General features: G+C 46.7%; 1 protein-coding gene across 1 annotated transcript in view; it reads right to left on the bottom strand.

The window, feature by feature from the left end:
• LOC107190895 overlaps nt 1-23,667 on the bottom strand; it is a 253,254-nt gene that overhangs the window by 69,405 nt on the left and 160,182 nt on the right. The gene's annotated exons all lie outside the window — the stretch shown is intronic.

Genomic DNA, 23,667 nt, shown 5'->3' with positions numbered 1-23,667 from the left:
GAAACTACGTTCTATATTACATCGAATTAGGATTATTTTAGAAATCGATATGAGATTCAAAGTGTAAAAATGTCTAGTACTTTGAATGTTTTAGAAAATTATTCGAGATAAAGATGTATGGAACTACGGAAAATTACTTTAGATTCCTTTTCCTTATTCTGTGAATTCTTTGATTGGAATATGATTGCTACTCGAAGTATGAATATTTTCACAGGACAATGATATAAATGGAACTGTAAAACTTTTTTAAGTGTTACAGCGATATTTCGTTGGCCTCCGTACTAGCGCACTGCGCCGAACGCGGATAGATGTAGTTTCATAAATAGTTTATCAAATCTACATATGCAAGCATATATATACACCGCTTTTATTAACATTTACTGCCTATTTTAAGAATCTTAATACGCACTAATAATTACTTTCTGGCAATTGGTAAATTTTTACATATGAATTTACTTACACGTTATTTACTTACAAAAATTTTATTTATTGCGAGTAATTAAATAATGAACGTATGTTAATATTCAGCTACATGTCTCTCGAATTATAATGTTGACGCGTGCCGAGGAATTTCGGGGGTCTATGGGGGGAGGTGTGCGAGCGGGAGAGTACGGTAGAGCGTGCCGCGGTATCGGTGCTCTCCGTCGGTCCAACGGTGATAGAAAAAATAACGAGGCTGTCTTTTTTTTTTTAATAACTTGTAACTACTGTAACTACTGTGCAACTACGATAACTTGAGAACTTCGATTGCGGTTTAGTCGAGTGTCTGGTAAGTCCCGGCTGGTCGTCATTAATTACAGTCTGCCGGGAGCAACAACGCGGTGATTTTGACGGTTGGTCTGTCACGTCATTAATTGGAGTTGAACGGTGGTCGCGTTCGACTCTACCTACGCGTCCAAGTAGTCATCGCTAAGAGGTTACTATTGTTGCTAATGTCTTTCACTTTGGCATAGGTTAAGAAGAATCTTCGATAATTAATCGTTGGAACAAGAAGGTGCAAGGTGAAGGTTCGAACGGTTAGTATATCGGGATTTATAAAGTAGATGGTGGACAGCGAAGTTGGATACTGTATCGAGAAATTGACGATACTTTAATAAAAGTTCCCGGCGTATTCGGGGATTCTGTGAGCATAAAGGGTATGAACAAGTTTCTTCAAAAGCCACGTTCCTCGGTCCCTCGCGGAGTATCTGCACACATTTCCCAGCGAAAGTTCGCTGGTAGGGGTATCTGTTTGCCGGATACCTGGCTACTTTGTCCACATTTACTTTTTCAGCATTTACGAAATCCTGCGCAGCTCTCGCGTGTTCTCGGGGAGATAATCAAGGTTCGGCTTTTAGTGGCTACAATGGGAACCGAGTTAGAGAAAGTCGTAGACGTAACGGGTAACTTATCTGAGAGGTATCGATTCGGGTGTAATTTTTACATCGTACTGTCTAAATATTGGGTACACAAGTGAATTCTTGACTACACAATATCCTTCAGAACGTGTATCAGGAAAATCTGAGCGATCGATCTGTCAAGAGACCCAATTTCACGATACCGATCGTTGGTCATTAATGCCAGATTATTCTTGCGATCATTAACACTTTGACTGCAATGTCACGCAAATATGGGTGACACGTACATTGCCAAGAGGGTTGGATCATTTAAATGCCGTTAGAAAATTTTTGGCGTGTAATTAATATCGCGATATAATTTAAAATGACTACATATTTTGGAATCTTGTACAAAATTTTTTTTATAAAATCAAGAAACAATAGTCATTTTAAAACTTCTTAACATATATTCTTCTTTTTTTAAACAATGTGTTTGTTCACGATAAATAACGGCACTAGTAGTCACAAATATAGCCTGTCTGATTACGTACGGTCTGTTTCACTGTGACAGTCATATTATATGTATACACGATTTGGTCTATTTAGGTACTCCGACTGTAGAAGCATTTCTAGGAGAAATAGGTGTGAAAGGAGTAAACCTATGGTTAGGTCTGGGTGATATAATGAATGTATAACTGATTTCCGTAAAATGAATATCGCAGTGTAATTTAGAAGCCCAACAGCCTCGTATTAGCTAATAAAGTCTGTCTGACTACATATAGCCTTTTCCACTGTGGCATCCAACATGAACTCCAAGTATATTAATAATTAATACTTCCACTCATCTCGATATTAAAATACGCAGAAATGTTGTGACAATCCCCGACAAAAATCTCCGTGTGAAAAAGTGCAGCAGCGGGCGCGTGTCGACTTCCGATACTTTATTACCAAAAGGCTTTCAGGCATTCTCCGGGTCCGGCGTTTGCCGGCGTATTTGGAATAAATTATGTCGCGACAAGGATGAGGAAGCCGAAAACAGGCAGGTAGCAGCAGGTGGAGGCGGGACACGCCTCGACTGCATTTTGTATGCCGTCTGCCGTTGGCTCGCCACGCTGAATTACCGTTCTCCAGCTGCTCGGCTCGCGTTGCCGCGAGCCACCGCTGTAATCTTCCATACACGCGGTGGCTAACACGCGAATTAGCGCTTCGTTTCCACGACCGGGGAATTTCTTTCGCGACCGACGAGGTGGCTGCCCTCGATATAAATAAATTAGCATCGGTCCCAGCCGCGCGCCAGTTCCATTTCGCGACGTCTCTGCCGCCCCCCTGTGACTTACACCGTGGGAATTTCGATTTCCTGGCGACGATTTCGTATGCATTCGAACGCCTCGGCGCTTCGAATTGAAGCATACCCGGTGAAATTACTGGGGTATTCTTCCAGGTTCTCGGTCGCCCATGTCGCGAATAAATTCGCCGTTTAATTAGCCGACACCGTTGATCCTTTTATTTGTATCGTAAGCGACCCCGGTTAATCCGGTTGGCACGTTGCTATCCGCATCCACAGTTGCCGTTTTCAATTTTCCCGCGATCATGAACGAATTAAAGCTCGCTTCTTCCCTCCCTCGATGAGCTCTTTCTCTCATTCGAGTTCCTTCGTGATGCACGCGAATAGATGAATCACCATCGCCGCGGTACACGACGAGTGGGTGTAGCGCAGGTTGCTGCGCAACGATGTTGCAAGATAGTTTCCAGCTGGCTCTCCCATCCGCCTGATGTTCGGCTCTTGAGACGGGGCCCGTCTATTAGCGTGCTAGGAACAATACGTCCAGTTTGTACGTCGTGCCTGGCCAATTCCCATGGGCGTTTTAAGGCGTATAAATTTTTACCGCGTACGTTACGTGTTACGATCCGTCATCCAGCGATACGACGGTATACTCTCGTCCGGAAAGATGTACATTTCAAGAGAAGGACTCTGTGGTTGATTAATATCGCGGTGTAGATAATACGGGCAGAAAACGTGTTCTGGTCTATTTATGCAGATTTCAATTTATCTAGAAGAAACACAATTTCATTTCGAACAAAATCCCTGACATCGAGAGTGCAAAAAATGATCGGTTTGGCGTGGAATGATTCAAATGTGTTCGTCCGATTGTTCGCAGTTTGCCCTCCGCAATAAATAGTATTGCACTTTTATGGTACATTTTAACCAGAAATCGAGGATCATGCAGCTTCTCGGGCGGTAAAAGTTTATCGTTACGGAGAATCGGGCGAACGATCATGAACAACACGAGAGCGAGCTTTATTCAAACATTCAGACTCCGTTATAACTCGGCCGGTCTCGTAGCCGGGTAATCCCCGAACCGAACACAGGCATACAAGGAACGACCAACACGGCCATAAATTAACACGTTCCTCGACGTCGGTCGCCGTAACACAATTTCTGCAAAATAGCCACAATAGGAATCCCAATATAAATAACTTATCACCCGGATGAATGCGCTCCGCCTCTCCGCATCCGTGCGCTGCTCTTCGGACCGTCCTCCGGTAATCCACGCTGCGGTTCTACGCTCGAGACGGTCGGCTCTTCTATAAATTAGCCCCTCGCTCTGATATTTTCCGGTTGGCGATCGTAGCCCAGGATGCTGGGTCAAGCGAACACTACAGTCAGACTCGGCTGGTATGGCTATCGTTAAACAAATTGGATCGACCGTAGTCTTTTTGTGATCTCCACGAAATATCACAACCTATTACGCTGATTTCTTAACAGTTGTTTCATTTGTCTTTCATTCTGTGATCTAGTATTCTATGACCTGATATGTTTATGACGTTTCACTGTGAAGGTGAATGGCGACGATTCACAGAGGGGAATTGTCACGAATAGTATCAGTTAATAGTGATGCTTTTTAATAGCGTTACAGTAAATCCTCGATGAATGTTCGTAGACTCGGCATTGAACGTTAAATATTTCATAAGTGGTTGAAACAAATACCATTTTTTTCAGATTTCATAGTTCCACCACTGTGCTGATCTACATTAAAAAGTCGGCGATACACCTGGGGACCCTTCCTTGTAAGTACCGAGGAGCCTTCGAAAATCCATCGTGGACTTACTCTACTATTAAAAAGCTCGCGGTGAAGTTCAGTGTCCACCAACGATACATTGCAGATCCGGCCGTGGCTAATAAGAAAACAGAAGAACGAGCGATAGAAGCCAAAGATGATCGTGACTAGTTAGTGTCTTTCGTATCTAGGTGACAGACCGCGTCGAGGGTTCGAGCCGTTGAAAAGACGACACAGATTTATTTAATTCACCGCTGACCCAGTAGAAAGGAGTGTTCACGGTGTATTTACGATTTTAACGAGTCTCTTTCGAAACATCTCTCCGGGCGAGGAGGGAGGCTCGAATTCATCTGCATGCGGTATACAACCAGTGGCAGTTTTAACCAGCTTGAATCACCGGCGAACGTCTTCCCTACCCGGTCTCGAGGCTGCTTTCATTGCATTTTCTGGCTGGTTGGTGAGCCGCCGTTGGATGCGATGATATGCTACGAAAAGAAATAACGACAGGAGAGAAAACTTGGCGAACGGGAAGTGGGCCAGAGTTTCTTTACCTTGCGGGACACGATTCGTATTGACCAAGTATGTACCGGTTTGAATTTCTAGGATATTCCTAGATGGTGTTTCAAAAGTATATGTACAGTAAATCATCGATGAGTGTTCGAAAGCTCCACTGCACTGGCAAGGAGAGGTTTCCAGGTGTAACGCTGACTTTTAATGAGCTTTAGCACAGTGGTGAGGTTCAGCCCGGTGCTTGTCAGTGCCGAGGAGCCTTCGAACACTCATCGATGATTTACTCTACATGAAAACACAAGAAGCGTAAAACTCTCATGTGATATGCGGGAAATTTGAATCGACGAGAGATAGGGAGAGAGGAAACTCATCATTAGAAATGCAGCCAGGCATTCAACGCCTCTTAACGCGGCTCATAAATTTTTCCCGCGAAACTTCGCGGCTCTGATAGCTAGTTTGCAATTCCACGGACGATCGCCGGAAGATAGTTACCACGAGGGACGAGACCGCGAAGGCAGAGACGGCATAAGACCGACAGAGAGAGGGCGAACGAGTGGGTGGCGGGGTGGAAAGAAGGGGAAGGTGGCGGCTGGGGCGGTGCGGGAATGGTAACGAGAGAAGGAAGGAGGGACACAGGCTTGAAAACGGTGAAAAGAGAGAAAGTTAGGAGGAGGATATAGGTACCGCCAACCGCATTGCAGAATTACCCGGCCAGGTTCGCGGCCAGGGAGCATAAAACAACCGACGCCGGCTGCTGGCCGAGGGGCAAATTTATGACGCGCTTATACGCCGAAATAGAAATGCCCCGTGAGTTTCTGCCACCTCGCCATAGATCGAAGATCCGGCCGTATAGCGCCCGCGGAAAAATCCTTTGTAATATTTTTTCCAGCCCCACGTACCCCCTCTCCTTTCTCCGCAGGTTCTTGTTTCGCTCGTTGAATCGCTCCAGGATTTTGGGCCACCCGTTCGGCGATAGGCGAATAGAATTTTAACGCTCTCTGTGCCCGACGAGTCTCGTTCGTTGTAACGCCTATCTTGAAAAAACTTTCGGCGCTACACCGACCGATCGATAATTCCAGGTGTTCGATCCAGTATCGGGGTTTAAAGCTTAAGAATTATTTAGACGAGTAGCAACGAAATGGAATTTTTCGTATAGATTCTTGAGCTTACTGGGGGAAAACCGTTATCCTTCTGTATCTTTGGTTGTTAATCTATCGTAGAATCGTGATTCAAGTGATATTGCTTCAACTCAGGCGAGGTGGGAAATCGTTTCCACTGTTCTCTATAATCTCATCGCCAGTTTCGAACCAAGACACTATAGAGAGGGTATACTGTGTTTTTAAAAACGTGACATTTGTCGATTGCGATATTCAACGATACAATCCTTATTATTGAAAATATTGCAAGTCTACCAAGTACTAGAAACTTGTCTACCGTTTGCAATGGCAATCGACTTATCAACAGAGAATCCTAATCTCTACACCGACACCGTTTCCAACGCTAGTTCCGTTCACAAAAGAGCGTCTATACCAGAATTCGCGAAAGCTTACGGAAGTAGCGGCGTTTACACGGAGATCGTGACGTTCGCAAGCGGGCTGAACATCGCATCGCGGTGTGTAATCCCGCCGTTTAGAAAATCTCGAAAATCAGGATTACATTTCCCCACCGTCACCGCTGCGGTACAATTTGGCAGAATTTCACAGTGCAACTGCGTTACGACTATGTATATTAATTACCACATTTACAAGTTCCCCACCGCGGCAGTAACTCTGAATTGTTCATCGCGAGGTAATTCCGTAGGGCGTTTGGTACGAGCTCTCTAACGCACCGTCACGAGACATCACTATTCCGTTTCACGCAAATTTTATTATCTTCGCTGTAACGAGCTCTAAAATGTTCAATCTATACTTTGGTATAATCACGAAAGTGCACGGTCTTCCAGACGAAGGCCTCCCGTATATCGAATTAATGCGTTGCGATCTTCGGTTTCTCGGCGATCGATGGAATTTCAACGTTGAAATCGCTCGAACTCGTGTTCCACGCGCGAGAGCGGCTTGGAAAACGTCAAGCAACGAACGAAACCGATGTGAGAGTAAGAGGTGGACGTACGCTCTCCGGGGGATGCAAACTCAGTCGCACTCATGAAATTGGCATGAACGTGACCGCGATTCCAGGTTCGAAGGGGGACGTCGATAAAGAGACGAAAATTCCAATGAAAATTTGTTAAATCGATGATACGTTAGAAATAGACGGGGCACGAACGAAATTTCGAGAAATCAGGTTGAAATCCGCAAAAACACGGTAACATAAAAGTATGGGCAGACTCCAGTAGATTTTCCAGAAATAATCAGACTGCGAATATAAATATTTAGTGTTCTTCTAATTGTGACTTGTCTGACCCGTGTTCACTGATCAGGGTGAAATTTAACCGATACGAAACATTAATTCCGCATTTAAAATTTTAACTGACGTGTACTCGATAATTATTCGACAAGCACACATCGATTAATAGTTTAACTGGCATAAAAAGCGAAAAATCGGCGTAGAGGAAGGGTCTTCTATCACTTGCTAAATTTATTTCAACTACTGAAATAAATGTTAAATTCAATATTAATGTAGCATAAATTGCAGGAACTCCCAAGACCAAGTGATAGGAGGCCCTTTTTCTACGCCACTTTTTCCCTAGCGGAAGCCCAGTTTGTTCGTCGGTATACATTGCAAAGAGGCTGGATTATTTAAATACGGTTATTCCATTTTTGCATAAAATTAATATTGCAGTATAATTTAAATACAAGATCAACAGCTTCTATTAACTAAAAGCATGTACATTTTCGACGATTTATGACTTGAAAAACAAAGTAAAATGTGTCTGACTACGTACCACCTTTTTCACTGTGGCAGTCAAGGTGTCAAATGATGCGTGGTTCTTTTTAACAATTCACTACTCGTGTGTACACGCACAGTACGCGAATCGTCTTTGTAGAGATCGTGCAAGGAGTTGGACGGGGACCTGTGGAGAGGCACGACCAGAATCCCAAAGGAGGAAACGGGATGTCGGAATAATGTTTACAATGGGGCTTGTAGGTGAAATAAGGAGCAATCAGAGGGTTGCTCGCGGCGGGCCATCAAAGCCAGGGGGGAGCGAGTCGCGTAACCGGTCGGTCGTTAAAGACCAAAGTTTCGGTCGGAGAACAATTCCTCGTCTGAGAGTGGCTGCTCGTGGGGTAACTGAGACGTGACCATGCGAGAGGAACCGCGGAGAGATTCCATTGTGGATATCTATTTTCGTGTTTGGGTAACTACAAACTCGCGAGAGGTCGATGGACTTGGATTGAATCAATAGCGAAACAACTGTTTCCGAACGTAAAGTTCGTCTCCAGTTTCGGTCTTCGGCTTTCATCCCGTCCAGAAGGAGCCGCCACCCTCCCCACCACCAATCCCGACAGCATTGAAATGGAAGACGACGCTTCTCCCGTCGATCTGTTTCGCCGTTCGTCCATGGATTAATCCTTTGTGCCTCGAAGAACTTCCCCGCGAGATAGATTCTTCGCACTGATAGACTTATTGTTAGCTCGATTCGTGGCAACTCGGAGACAACCTTGATACTTGAATTGCGAATCGTCGACTTGGGTAAAACATTCTATTCCTGAGCTTCGATTGTATTGACTCGAACCGATCATATACGGTTCATTGTCAAAAATCCACCAGACACCATTGCTTCGAGTGCATTCGATGAAGAGGGTACTAAATTTTCCGTAGAAATCGCTGCCCCTTACTGCGTCAACCTTGCTTTTTTTTGTCCCTTCCATTCGCTAGACGCATCCAGCCATTGTAAAATTATTAACAATCGCGGAAAATGTGTCCAGCAAGTCCGGAGAACCGAGCTTTTCCGTTCACTTTGAAATAGTAACTGTAAAGAGATTCCACAAATTGCTTCGGTGACCTTAAAACGCCGCCAGACTTCGACTTATACCCCGTGCGCACAAGGTCTAGAACAGTTCGCTCCCGTCGAAGGTCAAGAGGTGATGTTATATCATTACCGATTTCTCGAAGTAGTATAATCAATCTTCCGTCCTGTTCGATGGCCATCCGGCAATATAACAAGGTTCAGAAAAATTACAAGACCGCCGTAGGTAAACACAGGTTCGCGTTCCCAGTGGGGGCGGGCACGGAGGTAAAACTTCGCGAGTATGCCGACTTTAATTAAGGTCGATCGATGTCAAGTAGTCAGCGGTGGTTAGAGGCGTTCTGAAGCGTGGCGAGGGTTCGCCGCGGCGCGACGCGAGTCTGGCGGCGCAAGCGCCAAGTACGCCCGGTTTGGTTGTGTTTGAATCCGTGTTTGTTTTGGACTTTGATGACGTTGATCGAATCGGACGAGTGCTTAGAAACCAATTCACCCTGCTTCGGTTTGTTGGGCAGCCACCAGGCAATAACAATAATTCAACAAGACCACCCATCCACCGATGGAACTCGCGTGTTCCGAACAGATACAGATACAGGATGTGGAAAGAGTCTTGTATAGGTGGGAGCCTTGGAATCTTCGAAGGCACCGAGCCAATCGCGAGAACGGTCGTGCGCCACTCCCGAAATGTTTTCGGCCACGCGACAACGGAAGAAAAGTCAAGGTCTCGGTTGTCCTCGACCAATCGCGGTGTGTCGACGTGTCGTTCAATTAGTCTCGACGTTAGATCGATAACACGGGAACGGAAATTGTTGCTCGCGACCATGGGGATGATAGAGGGAGAAAAGCAGACAGAAGGGAGAGGTGGTGAGGCCGAAATGCGGCGCACGAGAAAGCGCATAAGCGGCGGTGGCGGTTCGACGTGCATATACGTGCACTATCGGGATTCTGCAGTGCAGGTGCTGGGGAAATGTGGGCCACGTCGTGCGACGTTGCGCGGCCGGGTTAACGTGGGAAGCGCAGATAACTCGAACCGACTGGTAATGCGAGGCTCATGCCTGTATGGTTATGGGCAAAGGTGGCCCAATAGCAACTGATGGCCTTTACCGGCCCGGTGGCAATCGCCCTCCCAGAACCGACCCTACCCGCGCTGCCAGATATCGCCTGTACGACTAATACCATTACGCCGTCGGAATCGAAAAGGAACAACCGTTCGATGACGTTGCCTATCTTTCGGAGATTGAATTGCCGGCCAACCCCTTCGTCCCATCTTTTCGTAACGTTCCATCGACGCCGTTCTTCCGGTCGACGTCCCTTGCCTTGGAATTGAGGTTACTTTCGGGCCTGAGGGACGTGTTGCGAGTGGTGGAACGCTGAGTTTCGCCAGAGAATTCACGTGTTCACACCTCTCTATTTCTAAGGGAAATCTTTCGGCGAATTTTACGAAGTATCTATTATTGCTTTTGGTTAGAAACTATCCATATAAATTGGAGAACTTATGGCTACGAATACAGCTCTGCTTTGGAGATGCTCTGTCTAATCGTCGAACGTCTGTGAAATATAACTCGATTATTTCGAGAATCTGGTTTTATCATCGATTTGAACTTCGTAATTTGAGTCGAGTTAAAATTTCCAGACAATAGAAATACCTACTCCGGCCATATCGGTACACGATTCACCAGACGAGTCGCGAATCGAAAGCCACGCAGCAGCCCGAGCCTGAAATCCTCCCGACGAAGAATGTTTCGGTTACTGCACGGCCGTTCACGACTTAATCGCGCGGCGGATCAGAGCGGTATGCCGTCAGAATGAGCCTGGCAGGTGGCGCGTAATTATTGGACGGGCAGGTAATAATGCAACGACGTGTCCTGGAATCCCCCAGAGGATACTCTATGCTCTGGGGCCATTCGCTCTCGTCACTTCCGGCTGGCCAGCTCTCCGGGATTTCTACGATAGGCGCGAGAGGGTGGAGGGGGAAAGTGGGGTTGGCGTAAAATCCGGGAGTTGCGGCCATTGAAACAGGCGTACGGATTCCTGAGTATAATCAGCCGCGGTGCGGCGTAATCAGTGTTTACCGAGTAATTATCATGCAACACGGTCACGCAGCGTGACTCACGGAGCAATTAAAACAACGAACAGTCCTCGTCGGATTGCCACCCTTTCGTTCGTTCGTTTCTTTTCTTTCGTCGTCGAGTCGGTCGGAAAGTTGGCGCCTCTGTTATCAATTAGAATGGTATTAAAATATGCTGAGCTATTGTACGACGGACCGTTAACTACCCCTGGTGGTAACTAACTCTGCTGAACGCAAGTGGTGGCAACCTTAGTGGAGAAAAGTGATAATAGCCGAAGGTTGCCGAATTTAGGCCATCGCTTAGGTTCGACTATTTGCCAGCAATTTGCGTCACATGATAGACAATGTACGATAGTGGTGCATTAACTTACTTAGTATATAAACAACATACGACACAGATTGCTCACACATGACAAATTACAGTAGTGATCCAAGGGCCTGAATGATCCGAATTCGACAACCTTCCCCTAAATCCGAACGATGCGATAGGTTTGAACGTTTGTGTGCCAAGAGTATGATAACTGGTGCTACTACGAAGGAAGTCGCAAATCTACCGAATAGTTGAAGCCTGCAATAGATACAAAGATTACTTTGACGTATACATACCGAGTCTGTTCGGATACGAAATCCCTGTGCGCGGGGCTGGGTCTACCGGGAAATCATCGAAGGTTAAGGCAGATTTCTACTGTCAGCGACGATATAGGCAGCCAGTGAGCCTCGAGGCTAACGTAAATCGAAGGATCGCCGGACGATCGATTCGTGGTCGCACGTACCGAGAGTGGTCTATCTAAGGAATAAATCAGCTGGATCGCAGGCGGACCGGTGGGGCCTTGGAAAAAAGTCCGGTGTAAATTTTCCGCAAATTTTGGCACGGTCTCAAGCGGGTTTTAGTGCCAAGCAGAACAAAGTCACGCCACGCCGGGGAAAATTTATGCTCGTTATCGTGGCGTTTCAATCGAAATCGAACGACTCCCGGTTGAGAGAGCGCTCGCGCGCGCGGTTCCGCTCGTCGCCGCGGGTAACGGACGCGGAGACACCGACGCCGAGAGACAAAAGCGGAGAAAAAGTAGAAGAAGGGTTGATTAAAAGGATTGCCCGCGGCAATCTCTGGCTCGCGGCCGTTTTCTCCTTTTTTTTACGCCGTGCAATTTTATTGTGTCTTAACGACGTCGTGTAATCCACCCCCCCCCCCCCCGCCGGCACCGCCACTCGGAGAATCTATAGGACGATCCTCGTGGTACGTTGCCAGGCAATTTCGTTCTATCGGTTCTTCCTTTAAATCCACCCTCAGGCGTGGCCTTGACTTCTTAAATTACCTGTGTCGCGTAATTCACGTCGTTTCCTTCGTTACATCGGTTCTTTCCATACTTCCTTTTATTTCAATTAATTATGCTAATACTTTCAATTATTCCTACGTTCTGTACCCTCTGTATTTTGCAGGACAATCATTTCCACTTCATTACGTCCCTGTATGCTAGTGTAGATAATCTTGGGTATGTATGGTCACACGAACCGTATCCTGGCTGAGAACGCGATAACATTGAAACCTCTAGATTGGCCACGATGTGAACAATTAAAGCAATTACCGCTCGTGTTCCTATTTCATCGTCCAATACGAACTGAATTAACTGAACTGGTAATCCCGCGGCGAAATTACGTTCATCGTTGGCTGCTCGTGAACCCTGTCTTTACACTGCAGCCGTAGACTGGCCGCCGTGCCGCCAGAATAGCTGTGTACGGTGAGCCACAATAGCTCGGAGCAATGTCGTTTCTGGAATAAAGTCACGCGAGTCTTGCGTCGCGACATGCGTCCCTGTGAGCGATAACTACCACCACTTCCGGAGACTTTAGTTTATGGGTACGTCGTGGCGAATCGGCCCGGACGGCCGCCTCGTACTTTATTGACTTAACTTTTAATTCCGTTTATCGATCGAGCCCCCGTGCGTACACGATCTCGTTTTTCGGTCCGTTGACTCGCGCGAAATTTCGTGTCGGTCGACCGCCTTTCCTCCGAGAATTTCGATATTCCACGGTAACGACGGTGAAAGCGACAAGAGCTCGGTGGCTTCTTCGCCATCTTTGACTCCACCCCCAATTGGCGGGACGACGAAAAAAGAGGATTATTCGAGGAGTACGCCTCGAGAATACTTGGCTCGGAGCCTCTGTCGACCAAATTACCGCCGTACATCGAGCAAATGTTTACCACTTCGACCGAACGCGAGGGGAACAAAGCGGTTACCATGACCGTTGGTACAATCGAACTGTAACTAATGGTATCCGTACAACCACATCGTTACTTTCGATTATTCGTTGCTCTGCTGAAACAGACATTCCACCTCACATCACCATGCTTTCAGGGTGTTAACCTTTCGTTATTATAGCAACCCCAGACCCAGTATTGACCAATGTCACTCACACAGTCACCCAATTACGTCGGGAATAATCGTTTTCGAACCAGACGTCCATCAATACGATTTGTACTGTTATTCCGGGCAACGTACACCTGGAATAACTCTCGGGATTGTCAATGTCTGGCACCGAAGCAGGTCGATACTATTGTGCCGTCTGACTTTTCAGTTACCTGTACTACTCCCGATGTGTCACTTCTGGGAGTCTTTCGTACAGCTTGGAACATGAAACACATACATAGGGACACTGAGAAACGCGTTAGGAGGCTATCAAGTTCAGCGAGAAACGATTTCTTCGTAACAGTGACCCCGTATTAATTGATCGAACCTGCGTTTTAGATGTCAATCCACACAACTCTACTAGTTGTTCGGTTACTTACTCCTCTTTCCATCGGCAGAGAAAGTACCAGAACGAAAAAGCACAGTACGTATAAATAGACTCACTGCACGTTCTTCCCTTCCCAACACCACGAAACTCCTTCGTACGCGTTTCCGTACATCTGCCGGCTACACAAATAACAGTCTTCGTACCGCACCGATTCCGCCGATTCAAGTTCCCGAAAATGTTCATCGACGCGTGAATCCCACAACCAGCGACTTGTCCATCCACCGATCCTGTAGCCCGACGATTAGCATCCAACCGAATTTTCCTCGACGATTTTCGCGCGTGGCGAAAGAGGACGCCTGCTCGCGGTTCGCACGCGATTACGCGCGGCCAGGCGATGCGTCCAGCTGCGCCCGCGAAATTAGAACGCGCGGACACGCGTTTCCGCCGCGTGCACATGGCTGTCGGCCAGCTGAATTCGAGCGGACGCGAGAGTTATTAAACGAAACGTCGAGGAGACGCTGTCTGCGCTATCCCGCGATCGTTCCACTTTTCGCGATTCCCTTCGGGAAGCGATAATCCGACACTTCTCGAACGAGCTCGGTCTCACGTCGCCAATTTAGTGACACACCGTCGGAAACACGAGAATCACCGGAGGTGTATTTGGGTCGTTCGCCTGGAGGCGAACGGTTGTTTATTAAAAACATCGTTACTTCGCGAAAGAACGGAGGGAAACGTCTTTCAGTCACAAAGGACTTTCGGTAAGAACCCTTCTTTTCAGGGAGGTTTAATGACGGAGCAGCAGCTCTTTGCGCTGGCTACATTCTACAGGATGTTGATAAACATGTGGATTGTACATGAACAACTAATTGTAAGACGAAATCGCTGCTCTGTCTGAGGTATTAACTGTTGAAATAAGGGTGAAGTACGCGCAAACTACGTCTGACACGGGACGGGTTATTCTACTTGCATCTTCTAGTTGGTCTTCAATTATTTCATGTGTTTGTGTAGTTAATTCAAATTTAGCTAGGCTATGGATCGAAAAATCTAACACAACAATAATATCAGAGAAATTTGGATACGATTTCTCGATCATCTCCGACGATACTTGAACATGTATAACGCGAAGGGGTTAATAACTCGGAAACGAAGCTTCGAATGCAAGTTAGTTTGTCGTGTAGAATCCACCCTGTGAAAGTGTCTCACATTTTTATAACTACCTGTATATTTTCCAACGAGTACCTTTTCCACGACGGTGTACGGCGACGGTCGAACGGAAAAATACGACGGCGAGAGGAGACTTGGGCGAAAAAACGCGTGTACTTCGTTAGGGAAGTTTCATCGCTGTTGCACGGTCCCGGCGGGCTTATACGTGAGTTGCATCGTTCGCGGGTTGTAATTACACGACCGCGCCGCGCGAAGAAAAAAAAAAAGAAAAAAGAACCTCCCTCCACCCGTTAATTCGTCGGACGATCAGTTTTCAAAACGTCGCCTCGTCCCACACACACACACACACACATACGGTCGCCGCTTAATAGGGACCAGCCATTATCCCTCTTTTGCGGAGAGTGTGCGTTCACGCACGCGTGCTCTCGGCCCCGTAAAAAATTGCCGGGGATGTCGACTGCATCGGAATCGCGTTCGTTCCTTATTCTAATCCCTTATCGTTGCTACGAGTCTGGAATCGGAAATCGTTTCCGCGTCGTTTCCCATTCTGGTGGCCCCCGCGTACGGAAAAAGGTTAACACCCTCGTTACCCATCGGCTTCGTGGGCCTCGACTCGAGAATATAATAAATTACCGACGCCTCCATCGAGCTACCGAACTACAATAAGATCCTGTAGCGAAATATTTCGAAATTGAAAATAACTTCCAGCGAGCGTGGAAAAGGTCCGATGGAAGGTTTTAAACGTTGAACAGGACTGATGATCAGGATACTATAATTCACTGTCGAATATTCCTTACGGATATTCTTAGGTAAAATAAATTCTGACATTGATATTACAAATGAAAATGCTTGTTGGACGAGAGCAATAAACTGTTCTGTGTGTAGAACTTTGCCAAGTAGACAGTTATTAGCGGATCGAGCAACCAGCTCATGATCAAAACCAGCGGAACCTCATTAGAACATTAATCTTGAACCACCGCGAAAGGGGATGCGCGTTCATTTGTCATGTTGGCTACGTGTTTGAGCGTCAACGGCGACGGGAACGGAAAGATGAATCGTAACTGCCAATTATGCGACGGAAGAAGGGTCGCGAAGAAAAACGAGCGATCCCCGCCCGGCCGCTTGGCCACCATCGCTCCATCTGTTTCGCGATCACGCGTGCTTGGCATCCAAAAATTTCGTGTGGTCGATACCACGAGCATACCAATGAGAGGATGTTCCCTAATCTTCGGTGCTTACAAACAGCGTATACTATTTTGGAAAGGATGACAAATACGGTTTATCCGACTTGGAAAAACTTTATCGAATTTTAGTGCATAACATTATTCGTTTCTACGAATTTGTCTGCCAGGCGAAGTCGCAACTAGTACCGCGATTGGTTTCTCGCCTGGTCCTAAGTTCTCTGTGGTTTCGTGGAAAATTATTTTCAATCATTCCTTAGCTCTCGACGTGCTCTAGGAGGGGATCGCTGGATCGTGGTGGTTGATCGTCGATTCGAACGGGTCTAAGGAACCCGGAATAATATACGTGAATCGGTTGAACATTCGTTTAAATGCTCGAATATTCTAACGGTCCGTGGATCGAAGGGATACTGGAATTTTCTATCTCGTCTTAGCTCCCGGAAGCATTAATTTTTCACCGCATGACACCCCTCCACCCGCGGTTACGTCATGCGATCAAATCCGCCGACTATAGAGGTAGTCTAATTTCCAGGAAGTGTCCATAATACCCTGGACAGAGAGAGAAAGAGAGAGAGAGAGAGAGAGAGAGAGAGAGGTAGAGCCGCGATGCTATCGTGCCCCGCCGTCTTTAATGGAATTTCGAGATTGAACCTATCGAACGTGCATTACGCTGATCGAATTAGGCCTACGCTCGGCCAGCCGACGAGAAAATCGGTGGCGTACGAAACACAGAGTGCAACGATGCGATTAATCTTGCGTCGATGTACACGTGAATCGTTCGGACTTGAATTACCTTAGTCGGGCTTGCCTTTAATGGAATAACGCGTGACAAACAATGAGAGAATTTGGGTTTAAGTAAACCTGTCTTGGATGATTTGTAATCGTATTTCTTATTGTCATTATTTGATGGGTAGATAACACAGCACAAATAAATGAACTCGTCCTTTACTAACCAATCAGCTATTTCTTCCACTGTCGTATCATCTTCCGACGTATTTACATCTACATACTATATTCTACTGACTGGTCTAATACTCTACCTAGTCATTAAGAATTATGCCATTCGCATGTAAAGAGAACTGCTCTGAAACCGACATTGTCACGATAAAAAGAAACAGAAGATAAAACGGGTATCCCCGTAATTTATCGTTACGACGTCGTTGTCTGACCGCAGTCATCGGCGGCCGGGAAAACGGCAGGAAATCCGTTTCGCGATCCGCGAGCCAACCGTATCGATGGACGAAGAATAAATCAAATTGCGAATGCATCGGACACGGGGGCCGGATTGCAAAGTTCTCGGCGGTGAAATTGACCGGAAGCCGGGTGCTCTGTCATCGATCAAGAGATCCCGAGACGCGTAACGCTCGCGTTACCACGGAACATCGCGATGGAAATGTAAACTTTGCTTTCTCGCCCGCGCTACTTCACAGCCATTCGTTATTATCCGGTTTGCTCCGCGTAATACGCGATCCGTCTCGATTCGGAGCTTCCGACGAGGATTCGAGGTGAATTTACTGGACGATTGGCGCGACGGTTTCATCGATTTTTTCCAAGCGGTTCGTTTCTCCGCAACGTCGATTAAGACACTTTATATTTTAAGGCAGTTATTATATTATGAATTACAGAAATTATTAACTCGTGTAACGTAGATTCGTGAAATAGGAAAGGAGTGAACAGTAGAAAGATTCAGTTCACCTGCTGTGAGAATCATTGACGCGAAGTTTCAAATTAATGTACACTACAACCGCTGGCCATTGAATCAGGACCACTCGTAATTTCCAACATCTCCGGAAACCATTTCTAATCGCCCGCTAAGAAAACATTCTTTTCCTGAATGTGTGTAAAAATAATAAAGAATTAAAAACGTATGTGTGTATTTTAGTAGGTAATAACAATAAGTTTTACTAAAAATATGTAAGTAAATATGAAACTAAAAATAACTAAAAATGTTTGTAAGAAACGTAGCAAGTAAAGCTTAAGACGAGCGGAATTTTCACTGGTTGTTTCCATAAGCCGAGGCCCGTTTCCGAAAAACCGAAATAATCGACACCGGTAATATTTCGTTTTTCTCCCGATATCAATGCGCCGAAATGATTTATCCGACGTCGATTCGACGTGCCATTAGTCCCGTCTTTTTTCCGTACGTGTCTACGAAAAGCCTCCGGTTCCCAACGGCACGGTGGTGGCCGCGGGCATCATCCCCGTCCGTACAGAAGTTTCGAATTTAAAAACAACGAGCCGACATTACGCCGGCCGAAAATGACGGGGTGATTGATCGATCGATTAATCGATCATTCGATTAGCGCCGCGAGTTCGGACAGCCCTTTTCTCCTCTCTGCGTGCCCCTCTCCGCCCGGCAACAATGCAGTTTACTCAGTCAGCGATATCGACGCGATATACCATTCTTAACAGACCGGACAGCCGATGACGCGGTAAAAAATGATGAAAGCCAGCGTGATACACTGCGATCCCGCGAGCTTTCAATAATATATCCCCCAAGAAGCGAAGTTGCTCGACCGAAACGTTGTCCAGAGACGATCGTTCTCCAGAGAGAATGTATATCTCTCGGTGGCGGTGCCAGTTAGATTACGAAATCATTACAAGGTCGACCCTGGTAACGGCCAATACAAAGATGCTAAACATCGTGCCACGGTACTACAGCAAAGGTAAGAACTGAGTGCTGCAAACTTCAAACGGAAATAGGTTATCCACTCACACACACACACATACACATAGACACACACACGAACCGTGAAGACTTCAAAGGCGAGCCAAGTTTGCAACACGCAAACCCAATGAACAATGCTATCGCCGGCCAACAAAGTATCCTGTGTATTCATCGGTGGAGGACCACGCTGCAACTCTTCGAGCAACCGAATCGTGTGCTGTTTCTCGGAAAGATAGGATTGACATTACGAGGAATCGTGAGATCGATGATCGACCATAATTCAACGAAAGAACACGGTTTTCACGAAAACGTCTAGGGATCACCGGTTCAAAACAATCTTCCGAGGATTGCCGTTCACGCCACGAAGGCGAAGTAAAACTGTTCATTCCGACAGTATTCTCGGTTTCCCTCCAGCCCCTCCCCCTCTTCGACCCTGAGCGCGGAGCTCCTCGCGGTACTTAGAGACGAAAAAAAAAAGATATTCCTTTCATTGCGCCCTCAACAGAAGCATTCCGTTACGCAGTAAACCTTCAAACGCGAGCTTAATGAAACTGTTGAAAATTTAATTAAAAGCAAAAATGTAAATAAAGCGCTCGGGTAAACGATTCCGTTGCCAACAGTGTCCCATGGACGGCCGCGAAAAAAATGACTCGAGGACGATACGACGGATCCTAGAATCACGAAAACTTAAGGCGTCCCTCCCGTCCTCCAGTTAAATATTTCACTTTGCCCTTGCCCAGCGGTCCGGGGCTCGTCGATCGATTAAACGACACGTTCGCGTTTGCGTCGCGAAATCATCGACGTCGCGAGACCGAAAACTTCCCTCCACCACGAAACTTCCCGTTTTGCCTCGCGGCTGCTCGACGAGAGAACTTCGTGCGGCCATTCTTTCCCACTGACAGGAAATTAAAACTTGGACGCAACGCGCTTCGTATAACACGTTTTCGTTCGTCCTTCGGACCACGTGTACGCCGTGGCCTGGGTATAGATTGCTTCCGCGTAGAACTGTTGGACGGACGGTTCGCTAAGCTCTACCCCCAAATCCTCGGAAGATCCTTCTTCTGGAATTCCGTATGACCCCGCAATATGGAGGTCGGACTTACGCGGGAGCAATCGAAGGGTGTCCCGGAACGAAGGGTCGTTGTAAGTAAGACGCGAGCGTAAACCGCCCGCAGAACTAACGATATTTACCCTGGCCGCCCTACTCCATCCACATGGTAAGGGACCAGCCGCTACAACGCCTAATTTTATCGAGCTTACCGCGTATAATTAAAAGCAAACTCTACCCCCTCCCCCTTACGGGGTCGAAATGTGGGGCAGGTCTCGCCGTTTCGAAGGCAGTTACGTAAGGATCCTTTCGACGTCGCTTCGGTTGAATGGCGGCCGGTAGCTCAAGGACGCGTAAATCTCTTCGACGAAAACAACGTCTCGAGTGTGCCTATCTCGATGGGTGGGGTTGGAAGGGGTGGTGTGTGTGCACGGGACGAGCCTGTTACACGTGTTGCCCGCCGAAAGGAATCGATAAGGGGACACGTATAGGCTCTACCCACACCGGCGCGCGACCCCGGTTTCCTTAGAGCATCTATTTATGTTGCGAGTATTCGCGTGCATACTGCGCCCGGTTTTCTATTTTCGACCTTTGCCCTAAGCGGCCGCGGCGGTCGCCCGAGGGGGCAAAGCACGGTCGAATGTCAAGGTCGGATCGTCGATAATTGCACCGGTCCAACCGACCATGACGAAAGGGGGGGGGGGGAAGGGCGGATGACGCGGTACGTAATTGCTCCTGGGACTTGGTACCCGGACCGAGGGCTGTTCGATGAAAGGAATCGAAATTTTTGGCACGGTTCCGTGGAATTCGGAGCGCCTCCTCTGTTGTGCTGCATAGGCGGCGTTCTTGGTTATGCAACGGCGCGTGTGCATCGCCAGGCACCGAGGGTGATTTTGATAAAGGCTGCTTCCGCTCGCGAACGGTGTTGAGATTCGGGGAAGTTCTTTTTCATTGGAGAGTGTACGCATCGAAGAGGGATTGCTTGCGGTAGTTTAGAGAATCAGAACAGGCTCTATACAGTGTGTTCATTGTAACTCGAGGTAGACCTTGTATCGAGGTGACCACTAGCAGACCCACGACAAAACGCTCCCTTTCCTTAACTTTTCACATCTTTCATTGCAATCGCCGCAAAACTGTTCACAGTACTTCTAGATCGAACGTAGCAAAACATAGATTCCGGTTCATCAGGATCAGAAGATTTAGGTATGTACAGTAAACGTAATGAAACATCAAGAAATTGTTTAAGTACAAAAGGGAGTTGCAGATTGCAGAGTCTTTTTCTAGATTCATAATAGAAAGTTCATTTCAAAAGAGACAGAGCTCTCCTCTATACACTTAACACTTTGATGTCGGGGGCCATAGTAGTACATTTTTTAGATACAAAAGCTGAGACTGATGAAAACTAGAATAATAAAAAAATAGAGAAAAAGCGCTTTGCCTATACGTAAAGTTGCACAAATAAAAGTTAAGCAGTAGATTCTAAATATTTTTAGAACCCCCGAAGTTGTATATTCTCAAACACCAAAGAACCCTCCCACCAGAGATATGTTAAAATTCGAGGAATCAGATTCTCGAGCTTTTTTCGGGGACCAGTAACCCGATTTTCCGAACGCGCTTGAGCCACGCCAGTGACCTCGACGGGCGAGGTCGTTCGAGGTTAACCCCGAAGAGGAAAGTGCCCTGCGCGGCGCTAAACATTCATCTCCCGCGAAGGCGGGCCACGATTGATGCTCGCCATAATGCAAACTAAATTGCCGAGGGGCCACACTCGTTTCGCCGTGGAACGCGGCATCGCCCATTTTTCACCATTCTCGCGGCAAACGCGCGCCGCGACAGGTCTTCGTCGTCGCGCGATCCACGGAATCGGTAAGTGGCTTTCCCATGGCCGTTCCGGGGGATATAAATTAATTCTTCCATGGGTAAGAGAACCACGACGATAACTCGCCCGGACGAGAATTTCGGCGGAACGGTTCCGCAGCGGCGGATACGACGCGGTAACCAGGATCCAACGCGATATTGTAGTCACTTTTCTGTCCGCCATTTTTCATTCTACGAATCAGCGGAAGGAAATTCCAGCAATCTTTCGAGCAGATTCGATAAAGATTGGAGATTGGTTGCGGAGGAAGCAACGCGAGGACACCTCTCGTGGTATCACAATTATCCCAATTACTCTAGATTCGAGTAATTTATGTAAAACATCATAACGAGGATACGAATGTCGAAACAACTGCAATTAAGGTGTATGTATTAACACGTTGATTGGCACAATGAAAAAGGCCGTATGTAGCCAGACAGACTTCATTTCATTTTTTAAGACGTAAGTCGTCGAAAATATATACGTTTAGTTAATAGAGGCTGCTGGTATTGGTTCGAATTGTACTGTGATATTAATTTTACGCAGAAATTTTGTAATGGTATTTAAATAATCACAACCTCTCTGCAATGTACGTGTCATCCATATTTCGGTGACATGCCAGTCGAACTGTCAATGAGGAAGGAAATCTGTCTCTTTGGCATAGATTTTAAAACAGAAATCAATATTTCGACCGATAAACGTACCTGTATTCGAGATATAATTATTACATGGAACCGAGTTCCCGCGGAGTCACGGGTTTTTAAATATTTCCTCTAGGTCCTGCGCTAGAATTGGGAAACTACCCCGGGGCACTCCGATGATATAAATTAAACAGGACATCGTCTGCTCGTATCGGCGAGCGTACGAGTTCCAGCCAGGTGCAAAGTCACGACAGGATGATATCGCGTATAAAGTAAGCGACAGCCTCCGGCTACTTCCAGACAGAATTAACGCCGCGGTGAGTTTGCCGGCTAGTTGCTAAAGGTAACTCGGCGTATCTGCGACGATAACTTAGAGAGGAGAGTGAGAGAAACCAGGGTTTCAGGGGATGATACACAGGGGAAGAGGGCCGAAGTTGGGGCGGGGGGGACCGAGGGCAACCAGTTACCGGGACGGTATTTACTTTCTATTTTACCGGTTGAATTTATACCGTGGTATTTTGTAAGTTTATAGCATTCGTTATCCGCTGATGCGGTCCCGATAAGCGTGCAGTTTTAAATAATTAAGTGTATAAGCCCAGGGGCGGTTCTCGAGCCTCATCGGGACACCGCCGCCGTCGCGCAAATTGCAAGTATCTCCACGGCGAGATACGCCGGGAAACTTTCCATCGTTCGTTAATAAATATTTAACTTGCTTAGATGTTAACCGCGTCGCTCGAAAGATAACTATTTGACGAAACTTCGCTCGAGTAATAACGCGTACACAGTTTTCACGCTGCGTCACGTGCGCCGGAAAGGGAACACGGCAGCCATTCGGAACGATTCCAGGGAACATACTGGTTGTTCCACCAATATTTTTAGCGATATGGAATTCTGCCGGTGTGCACTTACGATTGAAAAAACTGTTACACTCTTCGAAACTTTGATTAAAATCGAAATACTCCGGTTGGTTCGGAATGTATAATTGTAACATATCCACTGGTATGTCATCCATATAAGGAATGCTCATACAGTTGCTCGATCAAGAAAATTTATCGTTAATACGATCGAAGGAAGTACATATATGTACACTGTTTCTGTTGCAAATGAACTTCTGAATATTTATATTAGTTTGTGGAAAACAGTTGAATACGAGATTCCTAGCATTCAATACAAGAATCTTGTTTATCCCACGAGAATACAAATTACCTTCATACAATTGAATCTCTACGTGATGCATACCTTACCAAGAGACCCAATTATCACAGCAGCCTACTAAGAACGTACTCTGTTCATCTGGAACGCAAAGAAGTACTGGGAATTCTCCAGTTGTACGTACAAACAGGTGAATTATATATCCTATATATCGCTCTTTCATCCGGTTTCCCGGTGTTCATTCGTCGCGAAACGGTAACGGGCGGAGTCACATTCAGCCGCCAGACAGGATAAAGAAGTGATTCGAGTCGTGCGTCGGGTTCCCGTTGAATGATAAAGAACGACGGACACTACGCGGCAGGAAT

This window comes from Dufourea novaeangliae, unplaced genomic scaffold (genome assembly GCF_001272555.1).
Source record: "Dufourea novaeangliae isolate 0120121106 unplaced genomic scaffold, ASM127255v1 scaffold208, whole genome shotgun sequence".
Taxonomy (NCBI): domain Eukaryota; kingdom Metazoa; phylum Arthropoda; class Insecta; order Hymenoptera; family Halictidae; genus Dufourea; species Dufourea novaeangliae.
This window is presented reverse-complemented; position numbering and strand designations above follow the sequence as displayed.